General features: G+C 39.0%; 1 protein-coding gene across 1 annotated transcript in view; it reads right to left on the reverse strand.

The window, feature by feature from the left end:
* The window catches only part of LOC137650256 (proline-rich protein 36), a 54,973-nt gene extending 41,179 nt beyond the window's left edge, over positions 1–13,794 (reverse strand). The window contains exon 1 of the mRNA XM_068383553.1: positions 13,529–13,794. The gene's annotated coding sequence lies outside the window, so the exon portion shown is untranslated. The remainder of the gene's footprint in view (positions 1–13,528) is intronic.
* Positions 13,795–18,699: the final 4,905 nt, after the last annotated feature.

Raw genomic sequence — 18,699 nt, forward strand, 5'->3', positions numbered from 1 at the left:
GAGGCATGAGTCCAGTGAGGAGGGACTCGTCCCTCTGGGCTCTCAATGAGCCAGTGACATCTCTGACAGGAGGAGGAAAACTCTAATGTGGTGGGCTCGAAGTGAACACCTTCCCTAACATCACTCTTACTTGAACAGTCTCTACAGGAAACCATTGGGTAATGGTCAAAGCACAGTGTACCTGGAGGCTAAGAGAGAAGTCGGGACTTCCTCAACTTTAAGAATGACCCTGAAGGCAAAAAATCCCTTTTGGACTACTACTCCCTCCTTCTGCCATACACTACCCATTGGAGGGTGACCGCTCCAGACACTCGGTACATGGAGAAGCCTAACTGCAGGAGTGTCTTCTGCAGGCCGGGCACAATAGGTGAGGATCCATCTCTTTAGCAGTCATAAAAATGCCGAATTTATTATTCGACACTCCCAAGCACTTCCACATCTCAACAGGCATCCCCACTGAAGACAAGCAGTTGCTAACATGTTAGAAAGAAAGAAAAATAATTAGAGAAGTCTGGCCAAATATTTCTAACAGCGAGAGTGTCTGTCCTCACTGATGACTGCTACCAAAGTGACTACTTGGTGAGCAAGGAGGGGGGCAGGACATACCCGGTAACAAAGTGACTACTCGGTAAGCAAGGAGGGGGCCAGGACATACCCGCAACCAAAGTGACTACTCGGTGAGCAAGGAGGGGGGCAGGACTTACAAGGAGGGAGGCAGGACTCACCCCCTTCCAATTAGTAATTACCGACCACTTGTTTACACCTCATTATAAAATTTTAATTGATATGTATTCCAGCTTTGTTATCCCATCTACGTAGGGGACGAAGGTTTGTAGATGTACGGAAACAGATGTGAAATGTGGTTCTTCAGTCATAACTTTTGAATTTAAACTTGGTTTGTCCCAAAAAACTACAAAGGCTCCAAAAATTATTATTGAAAAAAAAAAAAAATAAGCAAAAATGATCATGACAGATGGAATTGAAGCTTTGATAGCAAAAGATATTACAAGTGCTTGTCCAAAAAGCTTGTGTTTACAAGTAAAGGTATTTCTAAATTAGTCATGAAAAATAAAAAGCTCGTTTTACTGCAGCAAAGCAAAATATTGTTATTTTGTCATAAAACTGTAGCTCCAAATTTAAATATTGGTCTTCATTCACTTAGGTCAGGATGTTAGTTCCAAAGAAAGGAGTCTACAAAGGCACAGACGATGTAAAACCGTGTTGAGCAAAAGTGTTTATGTCAAAGACTCTAGAAAACAGGTTACAAGTGACAAAAAAATTTATTGTACTGCAATTAGTTTTACTCGCTTCTCTCCCTTTTTATGGTAATAGCTAGTGTCAACTAGCATAGTGCACTATACAGGTAATGCAATTCTAGGTTTTATTATCAAAGTATATAGGCTTATAAGTGTAATGAAGTGTGGACTAACATTTTTTTGCATTACGTAGCATTGCGTAACGAGAAATAATTGTCCTAACAACATGTAAACAATATTACGGAAATGTCTTGTTACTAAGTTTATGTAATTGTGTACGCTAGAGCCATTGAGGTTTTAGTGGTGGGGAAAAGTGTTTGATAATTGAAGTGGTATTATTAAGTGGTTCTTTTCTAATGCACGCTAGCCCGAGCAAGTCAAGTTTTTTATTGATGCTGTACGTATACTGTACAGTATAAATTATATATCTATATTGCAAAATACAGTACAGTACTGTATGTACATGAAAATGTTATTTCATATCTAAATGTAAGAGGGAGGTCCATGAGATTCCGCTACTAAAATTTTTGCTTACTCTTACATTTTTCTACATATACAGTATACATGTTAAAAATTTTAAAAAGATCTTGTTTTTCATCTATAGTTTTTTCTTGGCTGCGGATGTTTATGTTATTATTGGTTGCGTTAAAAGTGCTTATAGTGTTGTGTCAAGACTGCTTTATTTGAATGTTTAGTTGGAAAATAAACTGTGTCAATCCGCACGGTTCGTTATAATACAATTTAAGGTTTTATTACCATTGTATATATAGTAAAGTGGGCATAAAATGTAATGAAGTGTGGACTAAATTTTAAACACAAGAGTTTCTCTAACTTCGCTGAAATTATACTTCTGTTAAAGGTCAAGGGTTTATATCGGTGTAGAAACAAACCCATATTTAACATAAAAAATAATTTTCTTATTTCGGATATACAGGGTAGTCTATACTGTACTTATACATATTATGGAGAATGTAGATTGCATTGTAAATGATAAAAAACACCATTGCCAATTATAAAAATAGCTCAATATACAGTATAGAAGTGTATGGTTGCACTGTTAGAATTGCGAGTCAGCTGTACCAGTGTAATACAGTACAGTATACAGTACATAACTGAAATAAATTTTATATGAAATTACTAGTACCTATCAAGATAAAATATGAAAAGAATCCCATAACGGGTTGTTACCCTAACACTTGATAAACCATTACTTGTAGATTGATGGTAACTATTGAATTACAAAAATTTTAGACAGCAGTACTGTACAGGTACTTCTTGTTTAGCAATGGGTTCTGTGCCAGCAAACCTGTCTTTAAGAATACATAGTAAGTCTGTCTAATGTTAACCCAAAGTCACCAAGTATTTTTCATATTTTAACTGAGTTTAAGAATGAAATTAACACTACTACATCGTTCATGTGGTTAGCAATTCCTTGCTTCATGTCAGTGATTTCATCAGCTGATCTTTATCTGTCTCTATGTTGCGATATAATATATACAGTATATATAGCAGGAGACTAAAATCTGTTTCCTTAAAACATCAATTAAATATGAAAAAAAATTATGCAATGCATAAATCAATTTTTAATTGTAGCTTAAAACACAGCATTCAATTTTATCTTTTTTTTTTTTTTTTTTTACAAAATAACAATACCGCATTCTAAAACATCTTGATTTTTTTAAGTACTGTAGTTAATTGTGCTTTATTAAAATATTTTTTTGTACTTAAGAGTATCATTTATATAATTTCTTAACTTATTCAAAACATCTTCATAATGAATATTACTGTATTACATCTGCACCAATATGTCAAAAGCTATCATTGTGTCCTTACAGAACATTTATAGCTATTATTATTATTAAGGTAGTTACCACTTGGACATATGAATAAGTTTCTCCCTTTCTCTAACAGACAAAATCTTTGTTTCCTTAAGAAGTCACAATTAAATACTACACAATGAATAAGTTTAAACTTTTATTTAAAATGTTATTTTTATTAGTAAAATAAATTTTTGAATATACTTACCCGATAATCATGTAGCTGTCAACTCCGTTGCCCGACAGAATTCTATGGAGGGATACGCCAGCTATCACAATACTAGAAGGGGGTGTACTTACCAGCGCCACCTGTGGCCAGGTACTCAAGTACTTCTTGTTGACACCTCCTCAATTATTCCTCGGTCCACTGGTTCTCTCTGGGGAGGAAGGGAGGGTCGATTAAATCATGATTATCGGGTAAGTATATTCAAAAATTTATTTTACTAATAAAAATAACATTTTTCAATATTAAAATTACCCGATAATCATGTAGCTGATTCACACCCAGGGAGGTGGGTGAAAACCAGTGTACAAGATTAAAGGATAGCTAAGTATCCCATATTTCATACAACAGTTATCTCAAATAACAATGAAATAATAAGTACCTGGTAAGGAAGTCGAATTGAACCGTTACTCTGCCTCTTTTTTAAAGTTCGTCTTCCTTACTGAGCGCAGCGTTCCTCTTGGAGGCTGAATCAACCCAAAGGTGCCAAAGTACACGGGGTTGCAACCCCTACTAAAGGACCTCTACCAAACCTTTAACCCAGGCGCTTCTCAAGAATGAATAGACCACCCGCCAAATCAAAAGGATGCGGAAGGCTTCTTAGCCTACCGTAACAACCATAAAAACAACAATAAAAGCATTCAAGAGAAAGGTTAAAAAAGGTTATGGGATTAAGGGAATGTAGTGGCTGAGCCCTCACCTACTACTGCACTCGCTGCTACGAATGGTCCCAGGGTGTAGCAGTTCTCGTAAAGAGACTGGACATCTTTCAGATAAAATGATGCAAACACTGACTTGCTCCTCCAATAGGTTGCATCCATTATGCTCTGCAGAGAACGGTTTTTATTAAAGGCCATCGAAGTAGCTACGGCTCTTACTTCGTGGGTCCTTACCTTCAGCAATGCAAGGTCTTCCTCCTTTAAGTGAGAGTGTGCTTCTCTGATCAGAAGCCTTATATAATACGAAACCCCATTCTTGGACATGGGCCTCGAAGGTTTCTTGATGGCACACCATAAAGCTTCTGACTGTCCTCGAATAGGTTTAGACCTCTTAAGATAATATTTGAGAGCTCTGACAGGGCAAAGAACTCTCTCTAGTTCGTTACCTACCATGTTGGAGAGGCTAGGTATTTCAAACGATCTAGGCCAAGGACGTGAAGGAAGTTCGTTCTTTGCTAGGAATCCAAGCTGAAAAGAACATGTTGCAGATTCGGTTGTGAAACCAATGTTCTTGCTGAAGGCATGAACCTCACTGACTCTCTTAGCTGTTGCAAGGCAGACGAGAAAAAGAGTCTTGAGGGTAAGGTCCTTGAAGGAAGCTGACTGGAGAGGTTCGAACCTAGATGACATAAGGAACCTTAAGACTACGTCTAGATTCCAGCCTGGAGTGGAAAGACGACGTTCTTTAGACGTCTCAAAAGACTTAAGAATGTCTTGAAGGTCCTTGTTGGAAGACAGGTCCAAACCTCTGTGGCGGAGAACTGAAGCCAACATACTCCTATATCCTTTAATCGTAGGGGCTGAAAGGGATCTCTCATTCCTAAGATGTAGAAGGAAGTCAGCAATTTGGGTCACAGAGGTATTGGTAGAGGATATTGAATTGGCTCTACACCAGCTTCGGAAGACCTCCCACTTAGACTGGTAGACTCTACGAGTGGAAACCCTTCTTGCTCTGGCAATCGCACTGGCTGCCTCCTTCGAAAAGCCTCTAGCTCTAGCGAATCTTTCGACAGTCTGAAGGCAGTCAGCCGAAGAGCGTGGAGGTTTGGGTGCAACCTGTCTACGTGAGGTTGACGTAGAAGGTCCACTCTTAGAGGTAGAGTCCTGGGGATGTCGACTAGCCATTGAAGTACCTCTGTGAACCATTCTCTTGCAGGCCAAAGGGGAGCAACCAGCGTCAGCCGTGTCCCTTCGTGCGAGACGAATTTCTGCAGAACTTTGTTTATTATCTTGAACGGTGGGAATGCGTACAGGTCGAGATGGGACCAGTTCAGTAGAAAAGCATCCACATGAACTGCTGCAGGGTCTGGAACAGGGGAACAGTACAGCGGAAGTCTCTTGGTTATGGAGGTGGCAAACAGATCTATGGTAGGTTGACCCCACAAGGTCCAAAGTCTGTTGCACACACTCTTGTGGAGGGTCCATTCCGTGGGAATGACCTGATTCCTTCTGCTTAGGCGATCTGCTGAGACGTTCATATCGCCCTGAATGAACCTCGTGACCAGAGTGAGGTTTAGACCTCTTGACCAAATGAGGAGGTCCCTTGCGATCTCGTATAGGCTCCTCGAATGGGTCCCTCCTTGCTTGGAGATGTAAGCCAAGGCTGTGGTATTGTCTGAGTTCACCTCCACCACTTTGCCTAGCAGGAGGGACTTGAAGTTCAACAGGGCTAGATGAACCGCTAGCAGCTCCTTGCAGTTGATGTGGAGTAATCCTTGTTCCTCGTTCCACGTTCCCGAGCATTCCCGTCCGTCCAAGGTTGCACCCCAGCCCGAGTCCGATGCATCTGAGAAGAGATGAAGATTGGGGGTCTGAATGGCCAACGATAGACCCTCCCTGAGAAGGAGGTTGTGCTTCCACCACAGGAGAGTGGTCTTCATCTCTTGGTTGATAGGGATAGAGACTGCTTCGAGAGTCGAACCCTTGTCCCAATGAGCTGCAAGATGGAATTGAAGAGGGCGGAGGTGGAGTCTCCCTAGCTCGACAAACAGGGCCAGTGATGAGAGGGTCCCTGTGAGGCTCATCCACTGTCTCACTGAGCAACTGCTCCTCTTCAGCATGCTCATGATGCACTCTAGGGCTTGGCTTATCCTGGGGGCCGATGGAAAAGCCCGAAAATCCTGACTCCGAATCTCCATTCCCAGGTACACAATGGATTGGGAGGGAATGAGTTGAGACTTCTCTATGTTGACTAATAGACCCAGGTCTTTGATTAAGTCTAAAGTCCAATTGAGATTCTCCAGACAACGACGACTCGTGGAGGCTCTCAACAGCCAGTCGTCTAAGTAGAGGGAGGCTCTGATGTTCGACAAGTGTAGGAATTTTGCTATATTCCTCATCAGATGAGTAAAGACCATAGGAGCTGTGCTTAGGCCAAAACACAGGGCTTGGAATTGGTAGACAACCTTTCCAAAAACGAATCTCAGGAAAGGTTGGGAGTCTGGATGAATAGGAACGTGAAAGTATGCATCTTTCAAGTCCAACGAGACCATCCAGTCCTCCTGTCTGACCGCTGCTAAGACCGACTTCGTCGTCTCCATCGTGAACGTCTGCTTGGTGACATACGCGTTGAGAGCGCTGACGTCCAGCACCGGTCTCCAACCTCCTGTCTTCTTGGCCACAAGAAAGAGACGGTTGTAGAAGCCCGGGGATTGATGGTCCCGGACTATAACCACTGCCTTCTTCTGCACAAGTAGCGACACCTCCTGGTGCAATGCTAGCCTCTTGTCCTCTTCTTTGTAGTTGGGAGAGAGGTTGATGGGCGATGTGGTCAGAGGTGGTTTGAGGCAGAATGGAATCCTGTAACCGTTCCTCAGCCAACTGACAGACTGGGCGTCTGCACCTCTCTTCTCCCAGGCTCGCCAGAAGATCTTGAGTCTGGCTCCTACTGCTGTCTGGAGATGCGGAGAGTCAGTTTTTTCCTTTAGATGTCCTGGATCCTTTCCTAGACTTGCTCCTGTGAGAGTCTGGACGGGAGCTTCCTCGGCTGGGGGCTCTACCACGAAAGGGCGGTATGAACCTCGTAGCAGGGGTATCAGCCACTGGGGAGCGATAAGTCTTGGGGACTGAGGTAGCAACCTTAGACTTACGAGCCGATGAGGCTACAAGATCGTGTGTATCCTTTTGTATCAGGGCAGCAGACAAGTCCTTAACCAGCTCTTCGGGGAAGAGGAACTTCGAGAGCGGAGCAAAAAGGAGTTGTGACCGTTGGCAAGGTGTAATGCTGGCGGAAAGGAAGGTACACAGTTGTTCCCTTTTCTTCAAAACCCCTGATACAAACATCGACGCAAGCTCACCAGATCCATCCCTAATGGCCTTATCCATGCAGGACATTAATAGCATGGCAGAATCTTTGTCCGCAGGAGAGGTCTTCTTGCTGAGGGCCCCCAGGCACCAGTCTAGAAAGTTGAACATTTCAAATGCTCTAAACATTCCTTTCAGTAAGTGATCCAGGTCTGAGAAGGTCCAACAAACCTTAGAGCGCCTCATTGCAGTTCTCCGAGGCGAGTCTACCAGACTTGAGAAGTCAGCCTGGGCAGAGGCAGGTACTCCCAAGCCTGGTGCTTCTCCTGTGACATACCAAACGCTCGCTTTCGAAGTGAGCTTCGTTGGAGGGAACATGAAAGAAGTCTTGCCAAGGTGTTGCTTAGACTGCAGCCACTCCCCTAAGATCCTTAACGCCCTCTTAGAGGACCTAGCTAGGACTAGCTTAGTATAGGTGGACTTAGCTTGTTGTATGCCCAGCGAAAACTCAGATGGCGGAGAGCGGGGAATAGCAGAGACAAAGTGGTCTGGGTAAACCTCCCTAAGTAGAGCCAAGACCTTACGGAAGTCAATAGACTGTGGAGAAAGCTTGGATTCATCCACGTCTGATGAGGGATCCAGGTGTGCCTCCTCATCATCCGAAGCCTCATCACCAGAGTGTAGCGAAGAGATCGGACAAGAATGCTGAACTGCAGAGTCAGAACGAGTAGGAACAATATTAGTGGTTTCCTCTTCAAGTAACTGTTGAGGGAAAACCTGAGGCTCAGACTGCAAAGGCTGAATAACAGACGAAGCAGAAGGAAGGCGCATGGGTGGAGGAGGCTGACTCCTAGCATGAGAGGTTGAACCCAAGGATTGCGCTTGCTGAGCGGTTGGCGGAAGCGGAGTAGCAAGTTCCTGTTCCTGTGGTATGAGCTGAGCATGATGAGGTTGAGGCTGCGCAGAACAAGGTAAATGTCTCGCAAGCTGAGGCTCCTGAGGCGCAAGGCCAAGGTGTAGTGGAGCTTGCCTTGAGGAGGGTTGAGCTCGCTGCAGCGAGAGCTGAGGAGACTGACTCATGGACGGGAGAGGTTGTTGTACCTCAACCGAGAGTTGCACCACTGGTGGAGCAGCAAGGGGAGGCGGAGGAAGAGAGGTATAATCCTCCTGATCCCATAGTAAAGGTTGCCTTAAAGAAGGCGGAGGCTGAACACCACTGGGAACAGCAAACTCAGAATGTGGCTCAACATCGTACGCCTGGCAGGTGGTACTGCGATCAGGCGGAGCGAGCGCAGGCGGAGCGAGAGCAGGCGGAGGCGGAGGCGCAACACTCTCAGCCCGACACTCACGCATCAAGTCCGAAAGCTGTGCTTGCATGGACTGAAGAAGAGTCCACTTGGGATCGGCAGAAACGACAGTAGACTGAGGTAAAGCCCTAACAGTCGAGCTCTGTTGTGGCAGAACCTTACTCCTCTTGGGCAGAGTGCAGTCGACAGATGACTGCGGCGAGTCAGAGCTGAGCCAATGACTGCAACCTGGCTGAGCACTCGCGGACTGGACTCTGCGTTTAAGTGGTCTCGAGACCTGAGACCAACGTTTCTTCCCTGACAGTTGATCAGCGGACGAGATAAAGACGGGCTCAATCGTCTGCAGGTGGGAGTGACGGTCTTTGGAAGACACGCCCGCAACCACCGAGGATACTTCTGTGCGCCTAACAAGGCCTGCCGAACCCTTATGCCCTTCGACATTGCTTCTCCCCTGGGCTTGGGAGCTTGCAAGAGGTCCCGGACTGGGAGGACGACTGGCTCGCACAGAAATATCCTCACGCACCACACTGGCACTGACACTAGCACTTGGCACTGCACTGACACTAGCACTCGTCACAGCACTGGCACTAATTCCACCCACTGCACTCTTGACCTTAAGTTCCTTAACTTCGGCCATCAGAGACTTATGGTCACTTACCACTGACTCTACTTTATCGCCTAAGGCCTGAATAGCACGCAAAACAACAGACATATCAGGCGGAGGGCAAACAGTAGGTTCGGGGGTAGCCACTACAGGGGTAGGAAAAGGTAGGGGATCATGAGGTGAGGAAAACAGTGAAGAGTGAGAAGAACTCCTCCTAACTCTACCTCTCTCTAACTTAGTTGAATATTTCAAAAGACGGACAAATTCCAATTCCGAAAGTCCGGCGCATTCCTCACATCGATTTTCTAACTGACAGGGCCTGTCCCTACAGTCAGAACAAGCGGTGTGAGGATCTACCGAGGCCTTCGGAATACGCCTATTGCAAGACCTACATCGTCTATGGGAGGGGGCTTGCGAAATGTCAGAAATCTTGAATCCAAAGAGTTAGCCAAAGGGGGTTCCAAAATCAAGCAAAAGATCGTTAACCGTTAATCAGGACTATATAAAAGCTATCTAGCTAATATAAGAAGGTTTCCAGTAAAGCGACAGCCGTTAATCTGAGAGAATACTTCACCAATTAGCCGTGAAAATACTCGAAGACCATAAGCGTATCCCAGAACGTCTTGCCGGAAGCACGACAGAGGAATAATTGAGGAGGTGTCAACAAGAAGTACTTGAGTACCTGGCCACAGGTGGCGCTGGTAAGTACACCCCCTTCTAGTATTGTGATAGCTGGCGTATCCCTCCATAGAATTCTGTCGGGCAACGGAGTTGACAGCTACATGATTATCGGGTAAGTTTAATATTGAAAATTTATATTTGATAGTACAGTACTATAAGGTGAGCTTAAAACATAGTTGATTTTGTCAGCTGATGTGTTGTCTTAGGCCATATAATAACATTTATGTGCTGAAAGTTTTCCAATTTAAACAGATTCATTTAATATTTTTTGTACTTTCTATTATCAATTTAGGGTTTACTTTAACAACAACAATTATCAATTGTTTTTATTTTGGTTTTGTTGTCAGCTGTTTTCAAGGTAACGGTGGTACAGTATGCAAAATATGCAGTCCTCACATATCATTAGCACAGTATCATTGATATAATTTCCTAACTCATACAATATTATTTGCCAATTTTTAACTCCTAAGTTTCACATTATGACTTGTGTTCTTTGGCGATTTATAGTACTGTGATGTACAGTATTACAGTAATTTTTTATTTCTAAGCTAGCTAGTTTTCCTGTTTTGACTTACGCATTTTAACATTATGCTGTGATATGTAAATCTAAATTTCACATTTTGACTTGTGTTCATTACTATTAGCCGATTACTACGGTAATTAAAAATCTTATGTTTGACATCTGTTTTTTAGCATTAAGCTACATTTGGCATTGGTTGGCGTCACACACAACTACCGTTGTAACTACAAATTGTCGTTAAACGAACCGTCGTTAAATGAGGAGTACCTGTACATTCGATTGAATAACTTGTTGATTATATATCTGTATACTGTATCAACAGTATACAAAATTCTTTATATCTACATTCTCGGATCTTCATTGAAAATACTGATCAGTATATTTTCCCTGGATTTGGTAATAATCTTTTGAGTTACTTTGTATCTTTTCATATATTATATTAACCAATATCTTTTAAACAGTACACACAGACCTGACTTCTTATACAGTACAGTTAGATTACAATTGATTTTTAAAGTAACATTAAAATTTCAAGATAGAAAGGTACTGTATTTCTTAAAACCATAAAATCTCTGTAATTCCTACATACCAAATAAAATCAAGCAAACTAAGATCAGGAGTAGTAACACCACTCTATTATCAGCAATTACTAAGTTATAAATGAACATATTAATATTTGCATGGCAAGTCTTGCAGCAATCCTAAATAGGATAGGTAGCCTTATTCAAAATATTTACATTAAGTATTCCCACGTTACATTTGTTATGCAGAAACTTGAATATAAATCATGGATGTAACCAACTGTAGTTCTGCATAAAAACCATACATCAGCATGGGAAGATTTGGACAACTGCTGCCTTATTACCAGGAAAAGACCATAAACCTTACACCTCATGATGTTAGATTAATGCATGATTAAGCTGGCACTTTAAAATTAAAATACGCCAATACTGTATTTAGGACTGAAGCTTTATTTGATGTGGAATCCATTTCTATAATGATTTTTGTAATCCATTTCTATAATGATTTTTGTATTTTTTTTCTTGCTGTATTTCTGACAAGCTTTGAGTCCCCTCCTCTTATTTATATATTAAAAAAAAAAAAAAAAAAAAAAAAAAAAAAAAAAAAAAAAAAAAAAAAAAAAAAAAAAACTGCACCAGTATTGTGCTGGTGGCTGACGCACTGCAAAAGCCTGGCTTTACTGGGATTTGGGTAAGGATGCCTGTAATGAGAAGATTAGGTTAAATAATGTCAGGACGATGTATTAAGTTAAATAATGTCATGATAAAGTGATTCCAAATTATGGTTAATTAAAACAAAAACAATTGGGGGTTAAATAATGTCAGGACATAAGTGTATTAGGTTACGTTAAATAATGTCAGGACATAAGTGTATAAGGTTAGTTTAAATAATGTCAGGACATAAGTGTATTAGGTTTGATTAAATAATGTCAGGACATAGTGATTCCAAATTGTGCTAAGTTAAAACAAAAACAATTGGGGCCTAAGCTTATTCCTCCAACCCACATCACCTGGAGTGTGCTTAACAACACTATTATTCTTTCAAAATAAAAATGGGAATATAATAATATGATAAAACACACTAAACTTGAGTTACCGCAGGTTTAGTTTATAACTAGATCTACAGTACATTTAACTTTTTCCAAAAAATGGAAAATTTTTAAAGAAAAAATTCCCAAGTGCCACATTAAATTAAAAAGGAAAAAAAATTACATTATTTGATGCTGTAAAATATTGGGAAGGCTTAATAATGATAAAAATAAAAGGAACTCTTTAGAGTAATAAAAACAAAAAGTACGATATTGTAAGTGTTATTATTACAGCACGAGAAGTAGAATCGACATAAAATTTACTCACTCAAATTCTTACTACGGAGCCTTTGTAGTTTGTTGGGACAGAGTGAAAAAAACACATTTTACAGACACAAGAACATCACCTAACCGAATGATTCCTACCTAACCTAACCTAGGAGACGTATTCTTAGACTGCTGTACTCTTATCTTACCCTGTCCCAACGAACTACATTCACCCCTCTTACCACTTGTTATTTCTTTTTACTTTTAACGCCCAAATAGAGAATAATAAGTCTGAGCTTAGGTTTTTTTTATACAGCTTCTTTGTCTTAAATTTTTATTTTTCTACAGAATTCCGAATATTGTAAAGCCCTATAAAGCAGCACCCTATTATCTTCGTACGGATTTTAATTGACAAAACCATAATAAAGATATGAAAAGCTAACCTATTATTGATTTCAGTATAATTTTTCCCATGCACTGTTCGAAGACTTTGTGGTGGCCTAGGTCAGTTTAAGTAAGTGGGGGCAAGTTTTACAATGAGTAAGAACATAGTACCCTAGGTTGGGTTAAGAAGGAATGAAAGGCTTCAATGTTTACTCTTCAATCCACGAGTAAAGACTTAGTTTTTATTTTCTGTTAAAATAAAATATGTTATGTAGATAAAATTAAGAATCCCTGGCTTCAGTGAATGCAAAAAGCCAAATCTAATAGAAAATTAAATTTTACTTTATTAGACAATTATTCAAGTATGAATAGATCTCCTATACAATTAAGAACAAAACACCCAAGCTTAAGGAAGATCAATTTTAAAAGCTTTTAGTAAATATTAGTCAGTGTTCAGGTTTATCGGGGATCCTGAGCTTTATGTAAAAAAAAATTGCAACCATTTATTGGATATTCCTTACTATAATAATCCTATTTAGTAGCCCTAACTAAACAAGCTAACTAAGATCCTACATTGAAAATTAAAATTTAATAACCAACGTCTTGAAATGCATCTACTAATCCAAAATCGATATTTCATTAGAGCCTATGCCTCCTTCCTGATAGTTAATCATGAAAGGGGCCTAATTCGTAACCTTGACTAGGCTATGCCTATTTTAGATTGTGACAACGCCTTAACAATTAGAATTGCATGTTGAATGTAAAAAAAATGCTTTTGGATTAGATTAAATGGAATTATTTCCAAAATAAGACAATTTGCTTCGATTTTCACCGGATGAGCGACGGAAACGAAGTCGGAAATCCATCTCGGGAGCTTAGTCGATCCATTAATAAAAAAATATTATTTTTCTTTATAAATCGATGAATAGTCACACAACTTAACAGGTCACACACTTACCATCGCCCATGACAGGAAAAAATACGATGTATAAGTTCAATAATATAGCATAGTACTTCCACAAAAACGTTCACCAAATTCACTTTCAATCTCAATTTCTAGTTCACTGAAACTCGATACCCCAAGTCCACACACGCACACTGTTCAAGTATGGTCCCTTAGTTGCTATTTAAGTCTGTTTTAAGAACCAGGGAGCAAAGAAATAATCCGAACTGGGTCATATTTGCGGAGAACTTTCCCTACTGTCGACCACCGCCGCCATGTTTGTTGTGGTACGAGGACGCTCTCAGGGTGTCTGCTGCCTTCTGCTCTTACCAAATTTATTCGATATTTTTAAATTATTTCGTTCACCTCTTATTCTTAAGAACCCCGTAATGAAAAAAAGGCGAAATGTGGTGATAATGGTGTTTGTCACGTAATATAATGGCTATTAGCTGTCGAACGTATATAATCGTAGTTTATAAATATCGATCGCAATAAATCATATATTTCTTTCATGGCAACGACGAACGAAACTATTTGAAAACAACTTAGAAGTGAGTTCACTGCCTCTCCCCTCGCTCGACGAGAGCGCCCCACCCCTCTGTTGGTGTCTTAGAAAATGGGAATCGATCAATAATCTATGTCACTTGTAGATTATTATAGATTATTAGCTTTAGAAGTGCTTATTTACGTACTGTAAAATTACCTTTAAATGACGACAATTCTTTTAAGCTATTGTAAAGTCAATATACAATGTGCAGTGAAGTCACTCTTTGTCAATTTTATTGGCAAGCAAATTTATTCCTCAATAAATATTTGCAATAACTGTATTTGCTGTTCTATAAACTAATGTTCATAAGTATTCCTGAGCATATTAAAATATATATGCATGAATTTCATTTTTTTGTCGCATTTCCTGTAAATTTAGAAATGGGGAGGGGCGGGAGACAGTATATTGTTATAGGAATTATTACCAAGAAGACTCTATCTACGGAAGGAAGGTGTCTCAAGCCTAGTCAAAATTCGTCTGGAATAGCATCATGCCAACTTTCCCAGCCAAGTCTTGAAAGAAAACCAGCGCCCGTATCCCCTTTTAGATTTGAATCTCTTAAAGCTGATACGGCATCGTCAGTTCAACAAAGCATATCTTGACTCTTTAGCAACACCGCAAATCCGTATAAGAATTTGGGAGATTTTATCAGAAACCCAACTCCATTGTATGTAGCCTAACCCGAAACGAGATTTGCATTGGTAAGTCTGCAGTATTACAGAAATAGAACAACGTGGTGCATCTGTAAAGCTCTGACAATGCTCGTGCCAGGTGGCAAAAGCCAGTCCCGTTAAACCAGTCATTAAATCCAGATGATAAACACGTGTGAAATGACTTCTGCAAAAATACCAGAACAGAGGGAGTATCCTAAATGGAATGATAAAACGAGTTATGCCTGACATTTTATCGGTGCATTCATGGTATTTGCACAGGGTACAATGGGGGACCTGTCCCTCATTGATGGATGAGCCAGAGCACCTCTGTGATTGGCCAATCGTGGGCCACAGGAATAGATTAAATTAAGCGAATGAATATTCAGTCCCCAACGCCAGTGGAGATAAGCCAACTGAAAGGGAAACAAAGGTCCAGAGTAAATTGGGAGGGTACTAAGTTGACATAGGTGTTAGGGGGCTGTGCATTCTCATAGTCAGTCGTTGACCTGTTTCCGCGTAGGTCACTGTACCTTTAGTTTTCTTGAAGGTGTTATACCTTTCTTATGAAGCGTAGAGGATAGGTCTCACACATTCAACCACACCTTAGTTCTATTCCCCCTTTCAATCGTTAAATCTCTTCCTTATCTGTTTATATACTTATGTTGACAATTTAGTTCCCCATTCATTTGCTTATTTGTTCTCCGTTAGAGCAATATGTTTCTTTGCACGATTGTATAATTCATCTGTTTTCACCCGTGGCTGAAAACTGACGTAAATATAAACGTTATCTTTTATACTCTTTTTTTTTCTGATATTATATTCGACAGATTCGTCACTTTGCTTATTTGCAACTTTCGCTTTCATCTGTCCAGATAAACAATAATCAATTTAGTGAGGTTGTTTTATGAATCGTGATAACGAAGCAGAAAACAGAAGCTAATTCGGTGTGAGAGTGAGTCGGGCGTAAGGATTTAATCGTCTATTCTGTGTTAATTGGGTCAAGGGTGGCTTTTTAGAAACTTCCACTTATAACGTTTCATGTAAATAAACAGCAGTGGATGATTAAAAAAAAAAAAACATTCATATATTTTCAAATAGCCATCCTAAAAGTCTGGTTTGAGTTTATGCACATTCTACAACGTTTTTCTTCAATTTTAAAATATAAACTAATGCATAAGAGTAGATTAGAAAAAGTCTAAAGTGATACGTGATAACATTCTCTTTAAATGATGATAACGCTGAGTAATTTTTCGTCGAATCATTTTTTTTTTAAGGAGAGATTCGTTGATTGATTGATTGACATATAAACTAGCGTTGCCAGGGCTGCGGTCATAGATGGCCGGGTTGGGGTCAGAGAATTAACATCCAGGAAATTAACATAATTTAGAATTGGTTGAATTGGTTAACTCCCGAGCTTCGGTAGAACGTATACTTATTTAGTCAGTGCTTATGGATAATTTTGTAGCTGATAACCACTTACAGATACAACAAATCTAAGAAGTGCACGTGATATGTGAGGTGATTTCGTACTGATAATGATTCAGGAAATTAGATTCAAGGGGCAAGCACCTTAAATTCTCAATAACACACAAAACCGTACGGGAACACACACACACACACACACACACACACACACACACACACACACACACACACACACACACATATATATATATATATATATATATATATATATATATATATATACACACATACTGTATATATATGTGTGTATATATATATATATATATATATATATATATATATATATATATATATATATATATATATATATATATATATATATATATATATATATACATAATTCATCATCATCATCATCCGTAACTAATTCACTGTAGGCCTCAGAAATGTCCTTCTCGTGTCTGTTTCTGGTCTTTTTATACCAGGCCACACCCACAAACGTTCTTAGTTCGTCAATCCATCGTCTTCTCTTCCTTCCCCTGCTCCTTTTTCTATTTCTAGGGATCTATTCTGTCATCGTTAAGGTCCATCTATTATCTGCCATTCTCATAATATGTTCTGCCCATATTCATTTCTTTTTCTTACATGTTAGAATATTCTCTACTTTAGTTTGCTCTCGTATCCATGTTTCTCTTTTTTTTCTGTCTCTAAGTGTTATTCCTATCATCATTCTTTCCATAGCTCCTTGAGTTGTAAGTAGCTTATGTTCTAACCCATTAGTAAGGCTCCGAGTTTCGTTCGCATTAGTTAATACTGATAGGACCATCCGATTAAATGTTATTTTAAGAAAAAGTAGCATTTACTATTCATAATCTCATTTTCTCTACCAGAAGCTCTCCATCCCATGCTTAACCTTTGTTTTTCGGTCTTATGTCCTGGGGAAACACTTGCTGTCTGTCGTAAGTACGTATATTCATTGACAATCTTTAGGGGTTCATCCATACCCCGTATTTGTTGTGTGTTCATTTTCATTGAACAATATCTTAGTTTTACTCATATTCATTTTCAGTCCTACGTTTCTGCTTTCTCTATTCAAGTCTTCTATCATCTTTTGCACCTCCTCCCATGATTCAATAAACAGATATATGTCATCTGAAAATCTTAAGCTATTAAGGTATTCCCCATTAATGTAAATTCTTACATTTTCCCAATCTCATTTCTTATAAACTACATCTAGGCATACTGTGTGTGTGTTTTGAAGAACACAAAGATAAATATTCACCACCACAAGTAATGAATACGAATACAAAACAAAGGCTAGTGTTAGTTCCCCGTAGGAAGTACCTACAAAAGTATAATCATTTTATATAATGGTTCGTTGTGTCAATTAACTCTTAAGTGGAACGAATTTTTTTCTCATGTGATACAACCTACAGTAGGGGTGCTGACACCTGTTACCAAATGCTATATACTTCTTATTCTATATGCTAATTTTAAAGTACTTGTATATTCTATCATTTATTTAAAACTAGTCAGTATAACACCATTTCTTCTTCTTCTTCTTCTTCTTCTTCTTCTTCTTCTTCTTCTTCTTCTTCTTCTTCTTCTTCTTATTATTATTATTATTATTATTATTATTATTATTATTATTAAAAACTCCATGGCCCTATATTTTATTTCCTTTGTGCTCTTATTGTTTTAACACGTGAGGCACTGACCTGGAAAAGCGTTTGTTATTATTATTATTATTATTATTATTATTATTATTATTATTATTATTATTATTATTATTATTATTATTATTATTATTATTACAATGTTGCATGGTGCACCTTATGAGGATGAAGTTGAACCCTAACAAAACTCAAAGTATGATTGTAAGTAGGCCGAGACAGTGGCTCCTCAACATCCAGATCATTGCATTGGCGATATAAAACTAATTTCAAAGTATAGTTCTGATTCCTGATTGCAAATTTACTTTTGAGAAACGCAATCGGTCTGTTATTTCTTCAATTTTATAAAACTAATCATATATCAGTTATTTAATTCTTCCTTGTTTAGAATATCGTTCTCCTGTCTAACTCTTTTCTTAATTTGTTGTATAGAAATTTTAGATATATTAAATTTCTTATTCCAGATCTAGATGTTAGTCTCTGGCACCGTTGTTCAGTTAGTTCTTTTTGTATGTTACATAAGATAATTCAGATCTTACCAGACTGTACCATCCTGTACGTAGTATTATTTATGCTGGTAATTCTAAGTTATGCTTTCTTCACCATATAAGGCACAATACTACAAAGTGTTCCACACGTTTTTATTCCAGTTGTGATAAGATTGTGAAATGATCTTCCTAATCTAATGGTTGACTTGGTAGTACTCCAAAAGTTCAAACATTTTGGAAATTCTTTTCTGTTGAATAGGTTAACATAAGTTGCTTCCTAGTTTATATATGATAGATATATTTCAACGTTGTTGCTAATCTTGTAATATTCTATATAATTTTTATTCATTACATATACTGTATTTACTTTATTTGCTATTCCCTTATTTCCTTTCTTCAC

The sequence above is a fragment of the Palaemon carinicauda genome, chromosome 11 (genome assembly GCF_036898095.1).
Source record: "Palaemon carinicauda isolate YSFRI2023 chromosome 11, ASM3689809v2, whole genome shotgun sequence".
Taxonomy (NCBI): Eukaryota; Metazoa; Arthropoda; class Malacostraca; order Decapoda; family Palaemonidae; genus Palaemon; species Palaemon carinicauda.